Below are 10,942 nucleotides of genomic sequence, written 5' to 3'. Positions count from 1 at the left end.
TGTTCGCACCAACTCCTGTTCCTGTTCATTCGTGGTACAAAGACACACCGCTTTTTTTCCCGGTTGAATTTTCAGAAACAGAGCTCATTCGTAAAGCAAGTTACAGCTTTCATACAAAGACTGAGAAACAAGGACCAATGCCCCAAAGCGGAAAGGTGTGCTCACGAACGTGCGTCTACGCACACACCCACAGACCCCACAACCCAACAAATGATCACTCATCCCCTGGAGCAAGAGTGAGCCTCCCAATGTCCCAATCTTGGGATTTCCCCCTTTCTGCTATCCCCTCCCCTGAACCTCCAAGAGGTTCTTTCAAGTTCTGCCTTTCAAGTTACAAGGAATCCCAACCCCCCTATAACCACATTACAAATTCTTGGCCAGTTAACCTTTCCTGACATCTCCCCCGCGTCAAAGAGGAGCCTCCTGCCTTCTTTTCCTTTAGGGTCGGGGTGAGGTGGCAGAACAGCGCTGTGACATTCCTGCTCTGCCCACCCCCTCCCACGGCTCCTTGGCTCGACCCACCCTCCGGAGTCCCATAGCCGGGCGCCTCCTCAGAGTCCTGCTTCTGCACTAACCCAAGTCCAAGGGCACCAAACGGAACCTTCTGGTCCAGGTGCTTTTTCTATACTGGTAGCCCGTTAGAAGGGGTGGGGGGGACATATTGAAACAACGAATTTCCTTTACTGAGAACTTTGGTTTAAAGACATTCCTCTGGGCCCTCCTTCCCAGCCCTGATTCTCCCCCCCAAGAAGGAATAGACTGTTCCCTTTGGGCGCCAAGGCTTGGGGTATCTCCCTGGGGCCAGCCTCTGGAAGGGACCGATATCATTTCCAGCCTCATTCATTAACTTCTCCCTAAGTCCCAAGGCTTCCTCAAACCGTACTGCAGTTCTAAGGCGTTGGCTCGGAGTCATCTCCCAAAGTGGGGCCACCAGCACCCCCCACACACACTGAGGGCATAGCTCCCCCCGCCCCGCAAAGTAGGAGCAGCAGCCTCCCCCGCTAAATGGTTCCCGGGGCTCGAACCCCACTGCCACAGCGCTGGGCTCCGGCCGGAGAGCCTGACTAACTCGGGGAGACGAAGTCCTCTCCAAGCGGCCTCGGACCCCAGAGGGCAGGGCTCCGGACCCCGGACACCCCAGCACCGCGGGGTGCTGTAGCCTGCAACCCCTGCAGGACACCCAGTCTTCACTCTCCTCCGCAAGGGTACGGAACTAGGGGGCCGAGGGTGGCCGAGCCGAGGCCGCCTCCCCCTCCCCCTCCCCCTCCCCGCACCCCCCCCGGGCGCACAGGAGGGGGGTTCGGCCGCCGGACAGCAGGCCCGGTCCTCCCCGGAGGCGCGCGTGTCGAGTTGTCCGTCGCTGGTAGGTCAGCCCCCCGGCAGCGACCCCGGGACGGCCCGCCCGCGCGCGGCTCGGCGCCCCGGTCCAGCCCGCCGCCCGGACGCCCCGAGCCGCTCGCGCCGCTACCTGCAGGGGCCGCCGCGCCTCTCAGTACCCCGCCGCCGCCATCTTGCATTTCAAACCGGCTGCACTTTTCAGGGAGTCAACTTTGACCTGTGACCCCTAAACCCGGAACCGCTCGGCGGGCCCGCAGAAGGGGGCTTCAGCAATCAGGCGAGCCCCACAGGAGCTGGGCGGCCGAGGCAGAGGTGCCAGGCGAGGCGCGCGCCCGGGGCGGGACGGGAAGAGCTGCCCAAGACCCCGAACGCCGCCCGCCTGCCCGCCCGCCCGGCGCCGACTCTGCTGCCCGCCCCGCCGCTTCCCGGGGTTTCGATCCCCGCTGCTCCCTGGGGTTTGACGCGCGGAGGGAGGTGAAAACCGCCCCGCCTCCTGTCAAGAGAAGCCCCGCCCCACCTGAGAAGCTCCGCCCCCGCCGGGAGACTCCCGCTTCTCACGCCCCTTAACGATAGCTCCGCCTTCTAAACGCTCTCTTGTCCACCCAGGAGGCAGCTCCGCCCACGGAAAGTTGTGGGCCCGCCCCCTGAGCGCCCCGCCCAGCTTTCCACACATCACCGCCAGACCCGGAGAGGTACGCAAGACCGCTTCTGCGACAACGCCCCCTGTCATCATAAGCTCCACCTCCCGAGGGGTCGTACCGGTTAAGCCCCACCCCATGAGCAGAAGCCCCATCTTCCGTCAGCTGCAGTCCCGCCCCTTGTCAACTCTTCTTGCCCCACCCTCTGACACTGAAAGTTCAGTTCAGTCCCACTTCCAACCGTTTTGCAAGACAGAGCATCCTGGGTACTTCAAACCGTTCTCAACGAGTCACTTTCTTTCCAGCGTGGGCTTCAAAACCCAGTGAAGCAGCCCGCCAGAGGACCAGCCAAGGACCCAGACCTTCGGGCAAAGCGGGCGGCGTCAGCATCCTCCCCATCTCCTCCTCCCCCAGCGCCCGCCCTGCTTTTTATAAGGAAGAAGAATACAAACGGACAGGTCCGCCGGCCTGCACCGGAGACCTCTTCGGTGCCTTGCTGTCAGGGATCTTCTCAGGGATCTTCTGTGCCGTGACTGCAGGGCTCCACTGAGCCAAGTCAATCCTAATGTGAAAATCTGCAGGTGGAAGTCAATGCACATCGGCTACTCTTTATTCGCAGTTGTCTCAGAAGCACAGAACTTGTGCAAGTGGCAGGAAGCACCCTTATAATGATCTTATAGGCACAGGGATTCACCCTGGCTGTGCTTCATGCTCGGTGTGTGCAAGAAAAATAGTAACGGCCCTTTCCGAAATGGAATTTTAGATCATGTAAATTACCTACATAAATTAAAATCAGGAAACCAATATCATATCCTAACGACATAAAGATGTAAAGAAAAAACCAATAATAAAATACTAATCTACTATCAGGAGTCTCGGGAGGGTGGTGTAGTGGTTATGCGTTGGGCTGCGATCCTGTGATCTGCAGTTCAAAACCACCAGCAGCTCTGTGGGAGAAAGACCAGGCTTCCTACTCCCATAGAGAGTTACAGCCTCAGAAACTCACAGGGCAGTTCTACCCCGCCCTATGAACCGACATAAACTGGGTGGCAGCAAGTGAGACTCTGGTCATTAAAGATCATGAAATAGTGTGTTTCAGTGTGTAAATACCGTGGCACCACTAGAGAACTATAATAACTGTACCCACAATATTTCAAAATGCCTCTAAGGGACAGTGCTGTACTCAAAGAAAACCTCTGCTTAGGAGGGCTCAAAACCAAACCTATTCAGCTCTAGCGGATTCTGACCCCTCTGCTGACCTTTTCCTTAGCAGCCAGCACTTCACCACTGTGCCACCAGGGCTTCAGTGTAGGACTTACCTGGGAGGAAAAGAAACGCTTCAGGCACAGAAGTCCGTTCTTTTGTTGAAGTAGTTTGTTTTTGCAGCAGCGCGTGTGTTGGGCATCCTGGGAGGTCCAAAGCTCTGAGAGTCAGGTCATCCTGTCTACAAGGAGCTTACAGCCTAGTAGACTAGAACACGAGAGCATAGCAATGCATCTAGCAAGATGTGAGGTGAGACTAGATCAAGGAAAGATACATCGACACTCCTTTAAGGAGATGAAAGGTGCCCTGGTGGTACTGCTGGGTAAGCGTTGGGCTGCTAAGTGCAAGGTTGGTGTTTCAAACCCACTAGCTGCTGCTCAGTGAGAGAAAGAAGAGACTGGCTGCTCCGGGAAAGATTTATAGCCTCAGAAACCCTCATGGGTCTCTATGAGTGAGAAGAACAAACCTATCTGTCCTAGAAGAAGTATGGTTAGAGTGTTCTTTAGAGGCAAGGATGGTGAGACTGTCTTACATGCTTTGAACAAGTTATCAGGAGAGACCAATTCCTGGACATCATGTTTGGTCAAGTAGAGGGACAACAAAAAAGGTGAGAGCCCTTAAGGAAATGGACGGATGCCGTGGCTGCAACGATGGCCGTAAGCATAGCAACACTTGTGAAGATGGTGCAGACCGGGCTGTTCCCTTCTGTTGTGCATAAGGTCACTCCGGGTCAGAGCAGCCTGACGGTGCAATGTGAGTCAGAATCAATTCGACCATAGTGGGTTGATTCTTTCGGTCCTCTTCCTCTTCTTTTTCATCTTCATTGGCATCAGGTTACAGAACCAGCTCCTCCTCCTCCGATCAACTGTCTGCCTGGTCCTCCCAACCCGGGGCCACATGCCCAGGGCAAGTCTCGGAAAGCCATCTCAGTCACACAGTGCTGAGACTAAGGAACGGAGCCCTTAGCTGAACCACCAATTATTTGGTATCTGGTACAAAGCAAGGCTCTTATCACCACTGGGAAAAACTGTGCACAGCCCTAAGTGATAAGAATATAGGTTTAGCATTGCAAGCTGTGCCCACCCACCTAAATCTGCTTAGAGATCATATTCACAAGTGTAACTTGTTTTTCATTAAAATCAATTCATTTGTTCAAACAAACAAACAAAAAAACCCAAGCCTCAAAATGTAAATATGACTGAGTCCAACAGCTGTGCGGCTCCTGCAGTAGGTTTGTATCCACAGATTGGCACAATTAGAAGACTCTAGATTTCTCATGCATTTTTTTTTGAAATTGTCACGCACAGACTGATTCAGCAAAACTTTCATGCTGTTTGAGATGAGATGTTGTTCAGCAGGTTTTAAAAAGCACAGTCCTCTTGCTATTCAGAGCCTCTTCAACCTCCAGAACTCACAGAGAGAGAAAATACTGGTAGGAAAGGAAGAGCTTTGAGTCAGAAGCTCTGAGTGCCCCTGTCATCTGATGGGGACAAGGCTGCTGATGGCACTGTTTGTAGTAGTTTTATTATTTTTCCCTTTTTCCACTCTTGGTTGAAAAATCTTCAAAAAAATATGGTAGGTGGCATGAACCAGATCAACTCAAAAGACCTCAAACGCAGGCATTTTAAACGTTTAGCTCTAGCTGGTTGAACTGGAGGGTTTAACCAGTTCTCTCTCCCGGTGACTTCAAAAGGTGCACAAGCATGTGTCTGCTACAGCTGGCTCGGGCGGAAGCACCTTTCAGCAGTGATTAGGGTCAGGTCATGTCTTAATCCTCTCTAGTGCCCACTCTGTGAAAAGAATGTTATTGATAACAATAGAGCAAAACAAGTTGAAATTCTTATCTTGGGAAACCAGAGGATATCCTAGTCTCTACCAGATCTCCCACTGCCATCGAGTCGGTGCCAACTCATAGCCACGCAATAGGACAGGATAGAACTGCCCCTGTGAGTTTCCAAGACTTTAACTCTTTATAGGAGTAGAACTCTCCAAAAACAACAACAACATCAAGCCCATCTTTCTCCTGCAGAGGCTGGTGGTTTTGAACTGCTGACTCTGCAGATCGCAGCCCAGTGGGTAACCGCTCCAGCACCAGGGCTGCTCTATCAGATCCAGCAGGTCAGCTATAGGATCACTGGGGCAAAAGTGGAATGAGAGAGAGGAAGAAATGATTTCCTTAGTATTTATTTGAACAGAAACACAGTGATACACTTGATGTTTTTAAAAGCATACTGTCATCTGGGTTGGTTCAATCATCAGAGTGTAACTTTATTTCGACCTAAGATTGGACATTTTAATTGTATGTTTTGACTAAACTTGTAGCTCACAACTAACCCTAATGGAGAAAGGGATAGCTGTGACCTACAAGTTTAGGTCAGAACATAAATTGCTCAGAAGCAACACTTGCGTGAGAAAATGCTTTGAAACTCACTGTTTCCCAGGTTTCATGCAGGAGGCTAGTGTGTGAGAATGCTTAGAAGCCGCTGTTTTCCATACAGATTCCCAGGCCCAGCATACTCACCAGGCTCTGCATCTGCATTTTGAAAAGGTAGCTGGTGCTCCTGAAACAAGTGAGCCGTGTGGTACGTAAAGCTTAGTTGGGAGAAATCATGATCTAGAAAAATGCTTATCATGCAGGCAAAAGAGTGCATTCCCGCAGCATAGACAAAAGGTCAGGGATCTAGACAAACCAACGCCCCTGGGCCTAGAGGTACATGCCTAACGCTGTCGATGTCCAGGTTCCAAGAAACCTGTGATTCCCTAAACTCTGGCCATGGGCCTTTCATGGTCTCGTGTTCTCTGCCTGGTGTCTCTGTGAGGTTGTTGTTAGGGGCCATCTTGTCAGTTCTGCTCATAGCGACCCCATGTACAACCGAATGAGACAGCCCCTGGTCCTGTGCCATCCTCTTAATTGTTCTGACGTTTGCGCCCATTGTTGCAGCCACGGTGTCAGTCCATCTTGTGGAGGGCCTTCCTCTTTTTTCGCTGCCCCTCAGCTTGACCTCACGTTTCTGTGAGGTAGTCAGTATGATGTGCAGTTCCTAAATGAGGCAGCTGAGCTTTGGAGAGCTTAACTTGACCAAGCTAAGTGAGCTGGGTTTTGAACCCACCCCAACTAACCCCGGAGCCCATTTCCGTCACCACTGGTTCCTACTCGGATGAGAGGACTGCCCTTTACAGGCAGCAACGCGATGTCATGTTTTGCTTACAATAAGCACGCGATAGAAAGCTGAGGCTGTCTGCTCCCATAAAGACTTACAGTCTTGGAAATGTGTGGCAGTCCTCTTCTGCCCTACAGGGTTGCTAGGACGTCAGTGGGTTTTACATGACCTGTTTACCCCACGAGTAGAAACCCCCTTCTTTTGGACCCAAATTGATTGCAGCCTTCAACAACTTTCTTGAAAAACACTTGTCCCCCAACAGTGGAGGGATAAGGTAAACTTAGAAGACATACATAATTTTTCAGGTTAGAAACAGAAAAGTTTTTTTCTTTCTTTCTTTGGCCTTCATTTAGATAGTTCAGATTCCGTGATTATAATAAGCAATGCAGTGTAAAAGTAACGTAAAGATTTTTATAAAGATATTTTGATTATCTGAGGCATGAACGCCCTTTGCAGAAACTTTGGAAAAGAAAGCATTCCATCCTTGGTTCTCTCTCACCACCATGAGCATTTTGGGAATCGTTCCAGATCGCCTATTTTTAGATGAAAGAAAATACAGCCAGCTATGGCGGTTTCTTCCTCTGCAAGGTTTTTGGGGTGTGTGTGTGTGTGTGTGAAAGAACATGTTTCTGGGCACGTCATCGAGCTAGTCTTTGAAGGATTAATTTTTATGCAACAGCTGCAAGGTGAGTGTTCAGCAGAAACAGGGGATTTGTTTGGTCATTGACATCTTTCCTCCTCAACAGGGTGAGGGCAAAGACTTCAGAGACATCTAACAAAGAAATAGAAGAGAGACATGTGTGTGGTCCTAGATAGAAAACATGAAAACAGAATAGAATAAAAGGAGAGAATATGAGAGTGGGGGTAATTTATTTTCTTCCTTCATCATGAAAGCAAATGCTTCTGTCTTCTTTTGAAGACCCTAATTTTCCTAAATCTTTACCACCAGTAAATGGCTGTAATTAGGATTCATCACACGTAACCAGTTTCCAAATTATTTCATGAATACATTAGCTATTGCAACCAGCCCCCCTGCTTCTCCCCAAGTCAATCTTGAAGCCAGTGGAAATTTCACAATGGCCCTTTGAGCCTCCACTTGTCACTCACAAAGGCTGCATGTCCAGGGTCTTCATCCTGGCACTCTTGAATGCACGAAATGTCGTAGTCCCCTGTCTTTGGGACATTCACAGGGCTTGACTCGCTGTGTGCTCTGGAGGTATAAGTATTCCGAGTGCCCTCTCGCTGAATGTTAAGTGCTGTTCTCTGACTCTGAGCCAGTGCTTGACGTTGGCAGCATGGCTGCTCAAGTGTAACGATTTCATTTCCAACCTTTGCACACTAAACACACAGCCAAAACACAAAGCTTCCAGAGAGTTCCTCTAATTTTTTTGTAAGGAATAAAAACATAATCTCACATGGCTATAGAATAATTAAAACCATCTTTCAAATGGAAAACAATTTGAAAAGAAAGTGTTTAGGATGTCACCATAAACTCATGAGGATGTTTATACTGTTTGTGAGAGCTTCAACAATAGCCGAAAAACCTGAGAAAACAAGAAAGAAAAGAAAATCTTATCGTTGTAAGAGTCATTTCCTGTTTTTCTCCTTTTGCTTTACAGAGATAATGTCTTAGGTGGGATTCGCCCTACAGCAGACCCAGTAAAGGGTGTGAGAGTAAGTAGTTCCTTTGGCAACTGAGGTCAAGGCATAGTGGGGAGTGAAATGGAAGGTAGCGGGTGGCCATGGAGTTGACTGACTCGTGGAACCCCCTGATGTGTCAGAGTAGAACTGCACCCATCGGGTTTTCAAAGGCTGATCTTTCAGAGGTAGATCTCTGGGCTCTCTTCTGAGGCACCTCTGGGTGGACTCCAACTTCCAATCTTTCGGTTACTAGTCAAGCACGCTTACTATTTGGACCACCCTGAAACTCCACTTCCAGCAGAGTAGAGCATGAAAAGGCAAAATGCAGAATATACCTGTTTCTAACACCCAATTGGCAGGGGTGTTGGGGTACGACCCACCCAGTTCTCTGCCTGGCAATTAGCTTCCCATCGCTTCCAGATTACCTCCAGCACAGCACCTGGAAACACCCACAGGTGGAGGGCTACAGACCCTGGAAGGTTTCCAGTGGCACACACCCGGAAGTTGAATGCCAGGGGGACATGCGCATGGATCTGTGGTCTCCACTCAGAAGAAGTGGTAATGCTGGTTACGAACATGAGTTTTGAGTCCCATAGGCCTGGTCTGAGTTCCGCTTCTGTCACTCCTGTCTGACACTGAGCAAAGGTCTGAATCTCTGTGAAGGAAATCATGATAGAACCTACCTCTTAAGGCTTATAAAAGGATTAAACAAAAGGCTGTATCAACTGCATACGACAAGTTATGATTGTGTTGTGTCTTGGTGACAGACAACTCCTGAGTGGCTGACTAGCTCACACGTTCTTCCTTAGAATGTGGGTTTCTAAAGTATGCAACCCTGGTGGCACAGTGGTTAAATCATCCCGCTTCTGAACAAAGGGTGGCAGTGGGAATCCACTAGCCACTCTTGGGGAGAAAGATGAAGCTATCAGATTCCTTAAAGATTTCCCTTCCCGCCTTGGAAACGGATGAAAGCAATAAAGAACTACCTTGCAAGATGCGGAACTGCCTTGCAAGATGATGAAAGATGAACACAAACAACTCCATCTTGAAAGAAAAGTCCTACAAGGCCCAGCCGAAATGCTGAGTCACAGAAAAGAAGTAAACAAGTGGATCAGAGCCACCCCAGAAAGTCTGGGGGACCCTGATAAGACCCAGAATGACGTCTAACGGCCAGCTGAACTGCCTATATAAACCTGGGTAGAGAGGCTGGAAATTTAGAAAGCTAGAAACCAAGGAGACATCAACTCCTGCTCTCTCCAACTCTGCCCGGGGTGGGTATCCCAATGAAGGCAATGCTTAACAGGACTATGATGCTGAAATAATTGTGTGTTAACCTCATAACAATAATTTAAGTTAGTTTTAAGATTGTTAGATTGTTTGGTGTGTGTTTGCAGTGAATAAACTGAGCATTCGAAAATGTCAAAGAGTGTTAAATAATTACTGATCGTGCAGCTGGTAACAGAAACTCTGCCAGGCAGTTCTACACTGGCCTACAAGGTTGGTATCTGTTGGAATCACCTTGATGGCCATGGATTTAGTTTAGGGGTTGGCCCTTAGTCATAGGTAGGATTGACATCTGTACCAACCCATTATTTTTCACTTTGCAATCTAGGACAAAGCCTGGTATCTTTGTCTATGTTGAGTCACTTTCGTGGCCACGATTTTAAGAACTTCTGTCAAAGCTTCGGAGTAGCTCTTCAAATGACTTAAAATGTTTTCTTCCTTTCCTGGTGTGGGTGGTGTAAGCATTGCACAGACTGCTTACTGCTGCTCCATGGGAGAGACAGCTATTTGCTCTCTTAAAGATTTCTCACTGCTCTTGAGTCGATGCTGACTCAGCAACCCTAGAGGACAGGGTAAACTGCCCCTGTGTTTTTGAGACTAAATCTTGAGAGGAGTAAAAAGCCTTATCTTTCTCCCATGGAGCAGTTGGTGGTTTTGAACTGCTAACCTTGGGGTTAGCAGTCCAATGCATAATCACTTTGCTGCCACTAGGGCACCTCCCTAAAGACTTACGGCTGTAGATGCCCTATGCAGGGGAATCATGAGTCCGTTCATTGGCAGCAGGTGCATGTGTGATCAGTTGTTTCTGTTGCTGGGTGCCATTGTGGCAGTCCTGATTCGTTGTGACCCTACATACAACGGAATGAAACTGTCTGGTCCCGCACCATCCTCACAGCTGTTATGTTCAATGAGCCCATTGTTGCAGCTACTGTGTCAATCCATCTTCTTGAGCGCCTCCCTCTTTTCCCTGCCCCTCTTCTTTATCATGCATGATCCCATCTTCCAGGGATTGGTCTTTCCTGATAACATGTCCAAAGTGAGGCCATATCCTGATCTCTTTTCCTCTAGGAATGTGTGGTGAGTACATATACATACTTCTAAAAACTACCATTTCAACATTTTTATGTGTCCAATTCAATGACAAGGAATTACTTATTTCAAGGTGGGCAACCATCACCACGATTTGTTCCAAATTTGCCTATCACCCGAACCAGCAACTCAGTGCCTCCAAAAGCAAGGACTCTTCCTCTCGCCCCTCGCTGTTGCCCCTGGTAACCACTAATAGATGCTGGCCTTTATATATTTTCCTGTTCGAGACATTCCATGGAAGTGGGATCAGACAATAGCTGTCCTTCTGTGACTAATTTCACTTGGTATAATGTTTTCAAGGACCATCCATGTCAGCACAGGTCAGGACTTCATCTCAGTGGGACTATGTTATGTATTGCATCTTTGTTGAGCCATTCATCTGTTGTTTTTTAAAATCACTTTATTAGGGACTCATACAACTCTTATCACAGTCCATACACACATCAATTGTGTAAAGCACATTTGTACTTTCATTGCCCTCATCATTCTCAAAACATTTGCTCTCCACTTAAGCCCCTGGCATCAGCT

General features: G+C 48.9%; 1 long non-coding RNA gene across 5 annotated transcripts in view; it reads right to left on the bottom strand.

Annotated features, from left to right (window-relative positions):
- The window catches only part of LOC123521222, a 19,711-nt gene extending 18,100 nt beyond the window's left edge, over nucleotides 1-1,611 (bottom strand). For all 5 annotated transcript variants that reach the window (XR_006679699.1, XR_006679698.1, XR_006679697.1 and 2 more), the window contains exon 1: nucleotides 1,469-1,611. This is a non-coding gene — a long non-coding RNA (uncharacterized LOC123521222). The remainder of the gene's footprint in view (nucleotides 1-1,468) is intronic.
- Between the last annotated feature and the right edge of the window lie 9,331 nt (nucleotides 1,612-10,942).

Source organism: Echinops telfairi, unplaced genomic scaffold (assembly GCF_000313985.2).
Source record: "Echinops telfairi isolate 266 unplaced genomic scaffold, ASM31398v2 ScPeMD7_1;HRSCAF=3_0, whole genome shotgun sequence".
NCBI lineage: Eukaryota > Metazoa > Chordata > Mammalia > Afrosoricida > Tenrecidae > Echinops > Echinops telfairi.
This window is presented reverse-complemented; position numbering and strand designations above follow the sequence as displayed.